Consider the following 12882-nt stretch of genomic DNA (forward strand, 5'->3'; position numbering starts at 1 on the left):
CATCGAATTAAGTCCTTTGATTCCGATTGATGAATCAGCTGGCCAGGAAGACTGGAAATGTGGATGACTCTTTTGAGAAAGCAGAGAATGGATGCTGGAGACAGCCATATATGCCCCAGTACAGCATCTGTAGACTTTTTTCTTATATTTTCCAAATACATTTGGCAATGATAGAATAATTGTTGTAAGGCATATACATATGCAGAGTCAGGAAAACTTGGAAGAAAGTGCAAAAGAAATTTATGTTGCCATTTGTATATTTTCCACTGAGAAACTGTGAAACAGTAGAGAGGGCCAAATGGAATTTACAATGAAATGACATCAGTGTTTTCTATAGAATATTGAGTTATATTCAGCTTTTATTAGAATAGCTGATGACAGAAACTTGCAAGTAATTTATAGTCATTTTGAGACTATTTAGGTTTTTTTTAATTATTGCTTGACTTAAAAATTAACTAGGAAGTTAGCATTACATTATAAAACAGTTGATTATAGTTTTGTGGGTTTTTTTCCCTTTTATGAAAGAAATTTTGAAGCTCTTTTGTAATTTAGTTCCTGGTTCATGAAAATATATCTCTATTCTGCTAGCTAATATACTGTTCCAACAACTTTGCTTCAACTTCTACTTTTTAATCCCAATATTTTGCCTCATCAGTTGATTTAGAATTTATATGATCTATGGCCTAGAATAAAATAATATCCAAATGTGTCATAGAAAATCCTGACTGGTACCTTCTGTTTTAAAGATCTTCTCTTATATTATAACTAGAGGCCCGGGGCACAAAATTCTGCATGTGTAGTGTCCCTAGGTCTGGCTGGTAATTAGGGCTGATTGGGGCCTTCCAGCTGCCAACCGGGGCCTCCCTTCCCCAGCTGCCAGCTGCCAGCCGGAACGTTCCTTCCTTCCACACCACCCCCTGGTGGTCAGCGCATGTCATAGCGAGCAATCGGTCTCCCAAACAAACTCCTGTGGGGACAATTTGCATATTAGGCTTTTATATAGAAAGATAGGAATAAATATAGAGAGATATGAATAAATAATTATTGCAGTATTCTTCTTTAAATGCCCTAGGAAAGTTAGTAAGGACATATCGCTTATGATGATAGAAGTTAGAGCAAAAAAGTAAAATAAATCAACTTTGCTGGATTTGTAGTTATTTAATCACAGTATAATTTGATTTGTGTAGATCTACCCTGGATTTTTTGGAAGCAAGATCATGATGTTAAAATGGCAGGATTCTGCATTGGTCGCAAAACTTGCAGAATGATATCAATGCATAAACATTACATATTTTATATTCATAAATCATTTTACATTTGATCTGATTTAATCTCTTAATTATTTTAAGGATTCAATTGTACCTACTTAGAAAAATGAAAAATGAATGTGTGCTAACGTGATACTCATCATATTATTAATCCATTGCAAACATACAGAGCAAATAAGGTAATTTAATGGTTTCTTGTTTACTACCTACAAGCTTTGTAATTCCCAATATTTACTCCCTAATTGGGCCACAATGTTAAGAAAATGGAGTACGTCCTTGTTATCACTTTACTTTCTGCTGAAACTATACTCACAAAACAAAGGGTTATTTGTTTACATTTTCTGATACTGTCATGAGCTGGTTTCTCTTTTCTCTGAGCATGTCAGATATTTAAAATTCAATCCCACTTTTGAGGGTTATTTTAAGTTTTTTCTTTATGAGACTCCAGCCTGTACTTCAGGACCGATGGTTCCTTTATGAGGGTGATGCTTGCTTTTTGGCTTAGACTTGACACCTCTTTCTGCAATCCTTGCACCTCTAGCAATAGCTGCAGCATTTTTCTTAAACTAAGTAAATTGCCCTCCTTTCCTGGGATCAAAAAAAGATAAGTCCAACATTTATTTCTCTGGTTTGTGACTTAAATCTGGACCATGGACATCATTCATAAATTCTTTCAACTTCCTATTTTTGGACTCTAATACTGCAAAAACGGAGTCCTCCTCTCTGCGGGATACATATCTCCATTCAACTTTTTATCCTTTAGAATTTGACGGAAATCAAATATCTGTCCACTGGCTCCCCAGACTCCACAGGACACATATTAAGGTCTCCAAGGGGATCTTTCTTTTTTTTTTTTTTTTTTTTTTTTTTTAGATTATCTTTCCTGAGCAAATGGTGGAAGTCAGGAATCTGCCACTCTGACCTTTTGCAGGGGGTACAATTCACAGAATTGCTCTCTCCAATAAAATCATTTTAAAAATCCTTCCCTGACCCAATTCCTACTGCTGATCCTTTTGCATTTTTGCTGTTGGTGGAAGGTTTAGCAGTTTGGGGATATTTTTTAAAGGTTTACGTCACAATATGATATGTCACTTTGGACTATAGTGTCTTTATTTTTCTTGGCCCCTAAATGAAGACTCCCATGTAACATGCTGCTACAGTTCCATTTTCCTCTTTTCATTGCCATATACTACATCTCTCCTTAACTTTTGTTTTTTTGTGGAATAAGTCAATTAATTCTTTTACTTATATGTGTAAAGAAAATGGAGTACATTCTTGTTCTATTTTATGTTAAAATTATACTTGTAAAACAAAGGGTTGTTTGTTTCTGTTTTCCTCCAACCACATTTTCCAGCTGGTTTGGAGTATAATTCAAGTCTCCTTTTTACCCCGGGGTGAAGTCTCAGTCAAAACATGACAGTAATACAAGGAAGACGTGCAGAGATAAATGGAGACATTTTCCTTTTCTTTTTCATCTAATCAGACAGCGTGTCTTATCTTCTCCAGGGTTTTTCATCATGAGTTTTTAATGTTTTAACAATTATATGTTACTGTTTTCATTTCCCACTTCTATGTGGTTAAATTAATAGAATTTTTTCACCTGGTTTACCACTCTACTTGTGCCACAGTTACCAACCTGGGCAGTTTGAAAAGTCTGTCTTACTCCACAGAGAAACAAGTCCTTCCCTTGGTGGTCTGCTCCCACAAGAAGAGCACTTAGAACATTAGCGAAGAATGGACAAGCAAGAGCCCTATTCCAGGGTCAACAGCCTATGCTTAGCAAGTGCAGGACTGGTTAAGCCTACCTTCAGCGCTTCATTCTGAGACAGCAGTTTGGGTTTATTGTCTGGATAAACTTCTCCCATTGTGCTCTTGGGCTCCAACTGAAATCCTGAATTACAAAGCACCGGTTTGTAGGGCTACAATGTAATAATGCAACTTTTAAAAATTATATTTAATTAAATATTTACTTTGTTATTAGAGTAATGGTTCCTAGAAAGATTGAAGCTTCTTCAAGTCCAGGCTAGAAAAAAATCAGTTATCCTTACAGGAAATATTATTTTTATTCCACATTTTTGATGATTTCTTATGTATTAACACCTACTTCTGTAGGTGCCCACCCTCTTGACAGGTCTTGAATTTTTTCTCACACTGTTCTATGTATTCTCAGACCACAGTTTTCTTGGCCTGGTTTTCTTGTTATTCATCTCAGGTCATATAGTTATCTGTCATACTTTATCTTCCTTATGCATTAAGATTTGTTCTGAAACCACTCTCAGTACACGTATCCCCAGAAATCGCATTAGTGCCCCTATATGCACCATCTCTCTCCCTCTCCCTCTCCATCAATCAATGGGTAGCTCTGATTATAATATTGTGCTTATTTGATTTACCCTCTCTCACCACTCTGCCTGGGCACTGGTAGCCTAGATACTAGTTCTTGCTCTATTTGAATTCACCTGACAGTTCGTTACTCATACATTGTTGATTGTACAGTAGACAAATCACACAGGATTTTGTAAAGTGATAAACTGTGTTAATGAATTGTGCACAAGAATAGAGTTGCCAGATGAAATATAGAATGTTTGTTTAAATTTGCTTTTCATGTAAACATACTACAAACAATTTATTGCTTATCTGAAATTCAAATATGACTGGGAATACTGTATATTTATTTGCTAAGTCAGGCAACAAAGATAGGACTTTTTATTAAAAATTTATATCTCAATATAACCACATTACATAATTTTTTCTTATTCTTCCTTAAATTTTATCGTATCAAATTCTGTGTACTTCTATTAGAGTTAGTTCCTATGAATTGTCCATTCTGTTTATGTGTTTGCTATTGCATAGATAACTCCAAGAGCTATGACTCTGGAAAAATAAATAACCTGCCTATTGATCTGATAGAATTTCTTTTCCTGAGTACTCTCCCATTTGTTTTTGGCCTAATATGGAATTAATTATTTAAACCCTAGATATCTTATTGCCTTGTGTTTCATCACTGTATTACTTAGAATCCTGGCAGAAACCTCATAAAACAATCAAATCAAGTGAAGATCATTTTAATAAAAAGACCTTTGAAAGAGATTCATCCTGCTTTAAGAGACTCAAGAAGAACTGCCAAGTCCCCAGGGACTAGCAGTGACTGACTTTTGTTAACATGCTTATATCTGAAGAGGATGGTGTAGCCAGAATCCAGTGGAAGCTATAGCCCTGGAAGAGACGCCAGCCAAAGGAGCAGTGTTTATGGTTTGGGAAGTGTCTTTTGCTCGACTATGACATTGACAGCAAGAGAGTTGAAAGAACAATTACTCTAATCTCAATCTCCTGCCCCCAGGACAATTGTGTCCCCCATTATCCAATCTCATCTGGAAGGCAGAGGGCAAGAAGTCCCAAGGGATGAAATTGATGGAGGTCAACGCAAAGAAGGTAGAAAATGAATCTGAAAAATAACTGGCTAAAAACAATCAAGAAATATTTTAATTTAAATATTTAACTATGCCATAAAAAGCATAAGAAAATCATTTTTTCCAAAATTAAACATTTAACTCCAGATATGAAATAAATAATGTTTTTTTCATGGAATAGTGAGCTCTTTAGACATTTAGCTAAGACCTTTTTCACAAGTAACTTTTTTGTTCATCATTGTAGAATTAATTATTGGGGAACTTACTATCCTTTAAAAAATGTGTTAAGCCCAGCCAGTGTGGCTCAGTGTGGTTGAGCATCGACCAGGAGGTCACAGTTCAATTGAAGTCAGGGCACGGGCCTGGGTTACAGGCTCGATCTCCATTGGGGGGTGTGCAGGAGACAAACGATTGATGATTCTCTCTCATTGATGTTTCTATCTCTTTCTCCCTCTCCTTTCCTCTCTGAAATCAATTTAAAAAAAAAATTTAAAAATAAATAAATAAATAATGTGTTGAATTATAATAATAATGTTATCTTAGGGAGGTATAGAAATTAATAGCTTTGGATATTGTGGATGCAAGCGTAATTTTGTATAATCTTTGTGAAGAACAATTTGGCACATTGCATCAAAATTTTTAATATGTCTAGACCTATATTCAAAAATTAAATGTGTGGGAATTTATTTTACTTTTTTCTTAATGGAGGAGAAGGGGGGGCTGTGGTGATGGGAGGTGTTTACATTTTATTTATTTAATTGTTGGTTGATTGATTGATTTTTAGAGAAGGTGAGAGGGAGAGAGAGACAGACAGATAGACAGGTGAAAGAGAAACATTGATCATTGGTCTGCAACTTAGGTATGTGCCCTGATAAAGAATCAAAACTGTGATCTTCTGGTACATAGGATGCCACTCCAATAAACAGCCACACCAACCAGGGTATGTAGAAATTTATTCTAAGAAAATTATCAGACAAGTATATATGGTGCATAAAACATAAACATGTATATATGAGAAAATTTATTCATGGTTACAAATCTTGGAAGCAAATCAAATATGTTAATAGATCATTTAAATAAAAAATGATATATCTATAAAATACTATACGGTCAAAGTGTTTTTTTTTTATTTTACCATGGATTTTCACTATATAGTTTTATTAAAAACTATTAAGAAGAATATAATGCAAGACTTAATTTATACATTGCCTTTTTTAGAATGTCACATAACTGAATCATAGAGTACATAACCTTTTGCTTTTGTTTTCTTTTTCACTTAGAATAATGCTTTTGAAATTCATTCATGTTTTTGCTGAATAATATTCCATTATGTGGTTTATTTCACAACTTGTTTGTTCTCTGAATAGTGGATGGACATGTGGGTTCTTTCCAGCTTGAGGAAGTTATGAATAAAGCTGCTCTAAACAGTCATATACAGATTTTTGTGTAGGCAAGTCCCCCCACCCTTTAATAAATATCTAGAAGTAGAATGTCTAGATCATATGGTCAGCCTATATGAAATTTTATTTAAAAATACAGTAAAATACTCTTTTTAAAAAATATTTTTTTATTGATTTCAGAGAGGAAAGGGGAAGGAGAGAGAGGTAGAACCATCAATAATGAACGGGAATCATTGATCAGCTGCTTTCTGCATGCCCCCTACTGGGGATCCAGACCACAATCCCAGGCATGTACCCTCAACAAGAATTGAATTGAACCTGGGACCTTCAGTCCGCAGACCTATGCTCTATCCACTGAGCCAAACCAGCTAGGGCTTTCCTAAACTTTTTTATAAAAAACTTTGCTGCATTATTGCCATCTACTTTATCTCATTTTTTTTATTAGAAATTCTATTTTTTTCTATTGTTAATCAGTCCCCACAGAAATGACTCCAAATTCTAACACACTAGAAATGGAATTTTTATGCTAGGATGCTATGCGCTAAAATTTGCAGTTAACTGTTGATCTCCATTGCCATGACTTACCAGGGTACATTTCAATTGCAAAGTGAAAAGAAGAATATAAATTGTGCAGGACTGATTTGCTTTGTTCTCATTACCTTAGTCATTCAAGGATTTTGTTTTCCTCTATGTACTGTTGTCACTAAATAATTGTTGATTTGTTTATCTTATATTTCAACAGAAGATATGCAAAGTATATAAAAAGAACTATATCCAATTACTTCACCTTGCTATGGTTTCAATTCTCAGATCTGTGGCTTACTCTACCCTTTAATAGGAGTTGCTTTGAAATTTATCATGATCTTTTCAAAGTGACTTTGAAAAGAGTGCTGCTCATGCCTTCTTTCTCCAAGCAAAGTGTCCCTCCTAATTATTGGGGGCAATGTGGCAAAAATCATCTGTTAGCGGCAGATAAAACCATCACATGTAACACATTACTTGCCCTCTGATCTTCAACTAGGCTCTAGCTGTATAAATAACTTTTACTGACTTAGTATACTTTTTATTAGTGCTGTTCCCCCTCTATTGCATAAAACGCATTTGCTAACCTATTAGTAAAATCGCTTATAGATGTACAATTTTATGACTTTTTAAATGTTAATGTATGGCTTCTTAAATGTTAAAATGGTAAATAGCTCTAGGAGCTCATATGTACTAAATTTTATTTTGTAGCCCTCAGCATTTAAAGAAAGAATTTAAAAGATATTTGTCATGCTAAGATTTTTATAAACTTGCTACTTTTAATATATGAGAGTACAAAATATTAAGGCAATTAGAAGAAAATGTCAATGTCACAGTAAGTGGTCATGTCACAGAATAACAAGCATCCTCTTGCTAGCAAATTATGAAAGAAAAATATCATGAAATATAAGAATTTTGAATTTTACCTACTGTTAACGAGAACATAGCTTTCTAGGTCATTTTACCAGATCTATGTTCTTCTGCATAAGGCTGTTTACAATTCCTATTTACTTAAATATTTATTGTAAATAGATAAGTACAGTGAATATTTTTCTAAACTTTTCTAGCTCTTATTAGCATCACTTATATGAGTCATGACACAGAAGCATATTCACAGAATAAAAGAAATCAGAGCTCCAAGCATTTTTAAGAGCATTTTTTATATTGAATCTAGTGGTGATTGTGGAAAAGCTGACATTAAATTTAATTCTAAACCCATTAAAAATGTGGACCATTAAGGTCCAACTATTGACGTGTTCTGGAGTGCTGAGGCCTGGGCATGTATATTTTTAAAAAGTGACCCAGGTTATCCTGACATGCTTCCTACACTAAGAATCTTTTTATCCTTATAATTTACTAGAAGTTCAGAGTGCAAAATCGTGTGGCCCCACCCACCCACGCCCGTCTTTGGTCATTATGGCATTAGGGCCAGTGGCTTTTTATAATATAGATTATTTATAAATAGGAAAACCAATACCCAGAATTCTATGGTGTTACTCAATGTTAAAGAACTAGCAAGAACGAAAACTAAAGTTGAAAGCATGTTACTCATGAGGTAAAGGACACATAGAGCAATCGCCAATCAAGACTACATGAGTAGAGTACAGGAGGGTTAGCCGCAGTTTTTTTCCCTAACCATGGATCTTTCTAGCTAGACAGTGATGTGAATAGATAGAATAGGCAAAATAACACTGATATGCAACTACATTTATTAATTTGCCAGAGCTTCAATGAAAAAGTACCACAAACTGGGTGGCTAAAACAACAGAAAAGTACCGACTCATAGTTTTGGGAGCTAGAAATCCAAGATCCAAGTGTTGGCAGTGTTGGCTCCAGCTGAGGACTGTGAGGGAGAATCCGTTCCATGCCTCTCTTGCACCATATGGTGGTTTACTGACAGTTGTTGATGGTCCTTGACTTTAGACATATCACACTGATTTGTGCCTTCACATTCACATAGCATTCTCCCTGTGTGCATATATTTAATCATATTAAATTAGGGTTCATTCAAATGACTTCATTTAATTTGATTAAAGATGTTATTTTCATATAAGGTCACATTCTGAGTTATGGGGGATACAATCAAATCCATAACAATTGTTTATCCACAGACCATAGGAGAATCAGCAGCATAGCACACCTGGACACTCTCTCCTAAACACAGGCTTACTCTTCACAGTAAGTTTAAATTATTTACTTTTACACCATCATTGTTTCTCTGAGAAACTGAACCTAGAAAACTATACATTAATTTCCCCCCCCCAGAAAGGAACTATTTAGAAACCTATAGCCCCTCCTTTACTTACTGTTTATTCAATTTGCATTTAAAAATATGTACTATTAACACAATGAGGAAGTCTATTACATGGGTAATGAGTAGTCCAACTTGGGACTTTCAAACTTTATGTATAAGAGAACTAATATGGGTTTTCTTTCTTTATTTCTGTGTTTGTTTTCTAATTAGCTCTTTCTCCATGAGGTCTGGCAGACTTCTACAGTTTGGCCCGAACTTCACTAATTTAGCCCATTGTATTTCCTCTGAAGTTAACACATCTATTTCTTTTACTACATAGTCACCTAATTTTATGAAATCATTATTTCTTCCTATTCAACACATATTACTGTTTTCACTTCATATAGTAGAAGATTTTTCTCCTCATCATTTAGAAATATTATTTCTCTACTTGGAATTGCTTTTCTCTCCCAGCTCCACATATTTGGTTGCCCCCCAAAATGCCATGTTCTCACTTGATTTTATTCAACAAGAAAACCACAAAGGATTGGCCCAGAATTTTTTACTTAGATTAACTGGAAATCTACACCAGGAGTTTTGAATTTGAGACTAAAGATTCTGTTATTTAGTCTTTCTCCAGTGAAAAAAAGTTATATCCTAAACTTTGTCAATGACAATAATTTTTCCCAAAATTACTCAGGAAGTTTCAACTGATAACGCAAAATTTAATTCAAATTATTTAAATAACAATGAAATATATTGTTGTTCATAAAAGTAGTTCAAAACAGTGCACCCATGAGGTATATTAATTTAGCAACTCAATTATCCTATACTAGAGGCCCAGTCCATGAAATTTGTGCTTGGGTAGGGTCTCTAGTCCTGGCCATAAATCAGGGCCTATTGGAGCCTTCCAGCTGCCGGCCAGGGCCTTCCTTCCCTAGCTGCCAGCTGCTGGCTGCTGGCTGGAGCCTTCATTTGTTCCATGCCACACCCCTGGTGGTCAGCACACGTCATAGCAAGTGATTGAACTCCTGGTCTCCCAGTCGTACTCCCAAGGGGACACTTTGCATATTTAGCTTTTAGATAGATAGATGATAGATAGATAGATAGATAGATAGATAGATAGATAGATAGATAGATGATAGATAGATAATAAAAGCCTAATATGCTAAGTGTCCAACCGCTCAAACAGTTGCTATGACACACACTGATCACCAGGGGACAGATACTCCGACTGGTAGGTTAGCTGGCTGCTGAGGTTCGGCTTATCAGGACTGGGTGAGATGGGCCAGACACGCCCTGGAGCCCTCCCATGGTCTCTCCCCAGCCCCAATCGTGCACCAGTGGGGTCCCTCAGTCAGGCCTTCACCCTCTCACAATCTGGGACCCCTAAGAGGATGTTAGAGAGCCAGTTTGGGCCCAATCCTCACAGGCCAGGCTGAGGGACCCTTCCAGTGCATGAATCCATGCACTGGGCCTCTAGTATCATCATAATTGTTTCCATTATTTCATTCTATCACTCTTGAGATTGGCTTCATCTTTGGGCTTGTAGTAAAGCAGCTGTACCAGTTCAGAGCACTTTATCCAGAAGCTATGCCTTTCATCCCTAGTGTTAAATTTTAAAGGCAAGAAAAACATTTTTAAAACTTACCCAGTCAATTTTTCATCTCATTAGCTAGGATTATAGCCTAATCCTATGCCTAAACTAACCATAGTCAAGGGAATTAATGCAAATATAATTGTCTTTTTTAAAAATATATATTTTTATTGATTTTAGAGAGGAAGGGAGAGGGAGACAGAAATAGAAATATCTCAATGATAAGAGAGAATCATTGATTGGCTGCTTCCTGCAGGCTCCTTGTCCCTTGTCCCAACTCATCCTGACATCTAGTTGTATTTATTTTTATTCCACGATATTTTATGTTGTTTTTGTTTATACTTTATTGGATTCCATGAGCATATAAATGTTTCCTTTTTTATGCGTGTTAAAACAGGGTTTCCGTCACATAATAAAACTAATAGAATTTACCATATTGTAATTTTGTTGAAGTGATATTTGCATTTGTCATTTTTCTTCATGGCTGGAAATTTTTTTCTCACCTTTTATAGATAGGAGTAAGGCTTTATGTCTTCTACCAACTTCACTATACCCAAAGTTATCCACATATAAGGTTGAATTTGCTGACCATTTCATCAGACTATCATAAATATTTTTTTATTTCTAGTGCAATGCTAACATGTGGATTTTAAAATCATTTACAAATGTGATAATTTTACCAATTCTAATTTTCTTTTTTGATCACTTATGAGGTTAGAAAAGCTGTTAGTAAGTCATATGAGAATCATTATCTTTGATCCAAGGAGAGCCTGACCCACATAACCACATCATCTACTTAATATTTGCATTTAACTTATGCAATTCACACATTTGCATTTAATGTTATGGTGAAAATAACAGGATTTCTACTCCACTCTTCTTATAAATAGAATAAATTTGAACACACAAACTGCAAGTACCAAGCTGCTAATGGTCTCCCATGGGTTTTATTTTTTACATGTGAATCTTCAGTGATTTCCTTGGGGTTTAGGTGAGACAAATTTTGCGATATATGCTCATGAGCATGACAGTTCTCTATGGTTTTCAGTAAGTCTACTTTAGATTTGTGTTCTTTAAGGCAGGGGATGTTCTCAGATGAACAATAGTTTTGACCCTTCTCTGCCCCGTGATTTTCTAATGAATTCAATTTATCCTCTCAATTATAATTTTAGAGGAAATTATGGCAAAGACAACGTTTATTTTTTGCTGGGACAGAGGCCTGCTCCTCCCTTCTCACCCGTTAGCATCCACATCGCTAACCACATTGCTCTGCTGCTCTGCTGTCCTGCTTGCTATCGGGGCTGCTGGGCATATTCCTATGAAAGCCTCCAGAGCACATGTTCTTCAAATTAAAATTTTACTTTTTTTATTCTTTATAGGAGACTTCTATGCAAGTGCTTTCACGTTTAAATAAGAGAAGAGGTGAGAGGTTTAGTGAGATTTGATGGCATAAAGATTTTCAATCAGAGGAGTTCTTGCTGATAATTGAATTATGATGTTAAAATTTATTATATAAACTTAAACAATTAAAATAATGTTCAAAATGGCTGAATTAACAATATCTGTGATACCGTTGTAATAACCTGGTTATTATTTAACAAGAAAGAAGTGAAAGGGGAGACCAAATAATATAGGCATAACATTTACACGGCTTTGCCAAAAAGCTACATTTAACGCCCCAAGTCTGCTCCCCACTGATTGATGGGGGAAGAAACTAAACAAAGGCAGTTTAGACGCATGCCCAGTAAGGTCTGAGTGGGGTGAGAGGCTAATTGCTCATCAATCACACCTGGAAACAGGTAATTGGCGAGGATGGGTGTGGCCACTGCAAGCATGCACAAATATTACATATTTAAACTTCTAAACAAAGTGAGTTCTCTCTCTCTCTCTCTCTCTCTCTCTCTTTCTCTTTCTCTCTCTCATGCTCTGGCCCTCTTGGGACTAATGCTCCAGGGGGCTGTGCTCCCCTGTGCGTACATGGCCCACAGCCATGTTGGGCTCCATGCATACACTGGTAGACTTTGATCTGGCCTATACGTTGAACCACACCTGGCTGCAACATGGACCAAAAACTCCAGACACTCGCCCTCTTTCTGGCTCTGCTGCACTCCCAGCTGCCCCTCTCTCAGGACTGGTTTGGGGAAAAGTGGGACATCAAACCTGAGGAATGTAAATTTCTGAAAATAAAACCTTCTTCCACATTCCCTCTCCCCCGCCCACCCCCGACCCTGTGCGAGTCTTAGAAATTCATTTTTTTAAGATATTGCAAGTCTCACTCCCATTCATGTCTGGGAAGTCTGGCCCATTAATTTCTCTGGCATCATCTATATGCAGCAAATATATAGATAGACAAGCCATCTTAACTTCAAAAAAACAGTCAAAGAATAAGCTAACAATCAGTGAAGAAACTTTAATTAATTGTAAGGCTCATAAAGGAAGGACATTTCTAAAT

Source organism: Myotis myotis, unplaced genomic scaffold (genome assembly GCF_014108235.1).
Source record: "Myotis myotis isolate mMyoMyo1 unplaced genomic scaffold, mMyoMyo1.p scaffold_m19_p_8, whole genome shotgun sequence".
NCBI classification, from domain to species: Eukaryota; Metazoa; Chordata; class Mammalia; order Chiroptera; family Vespertilionidae; genus Myotis; species Myotis myotis.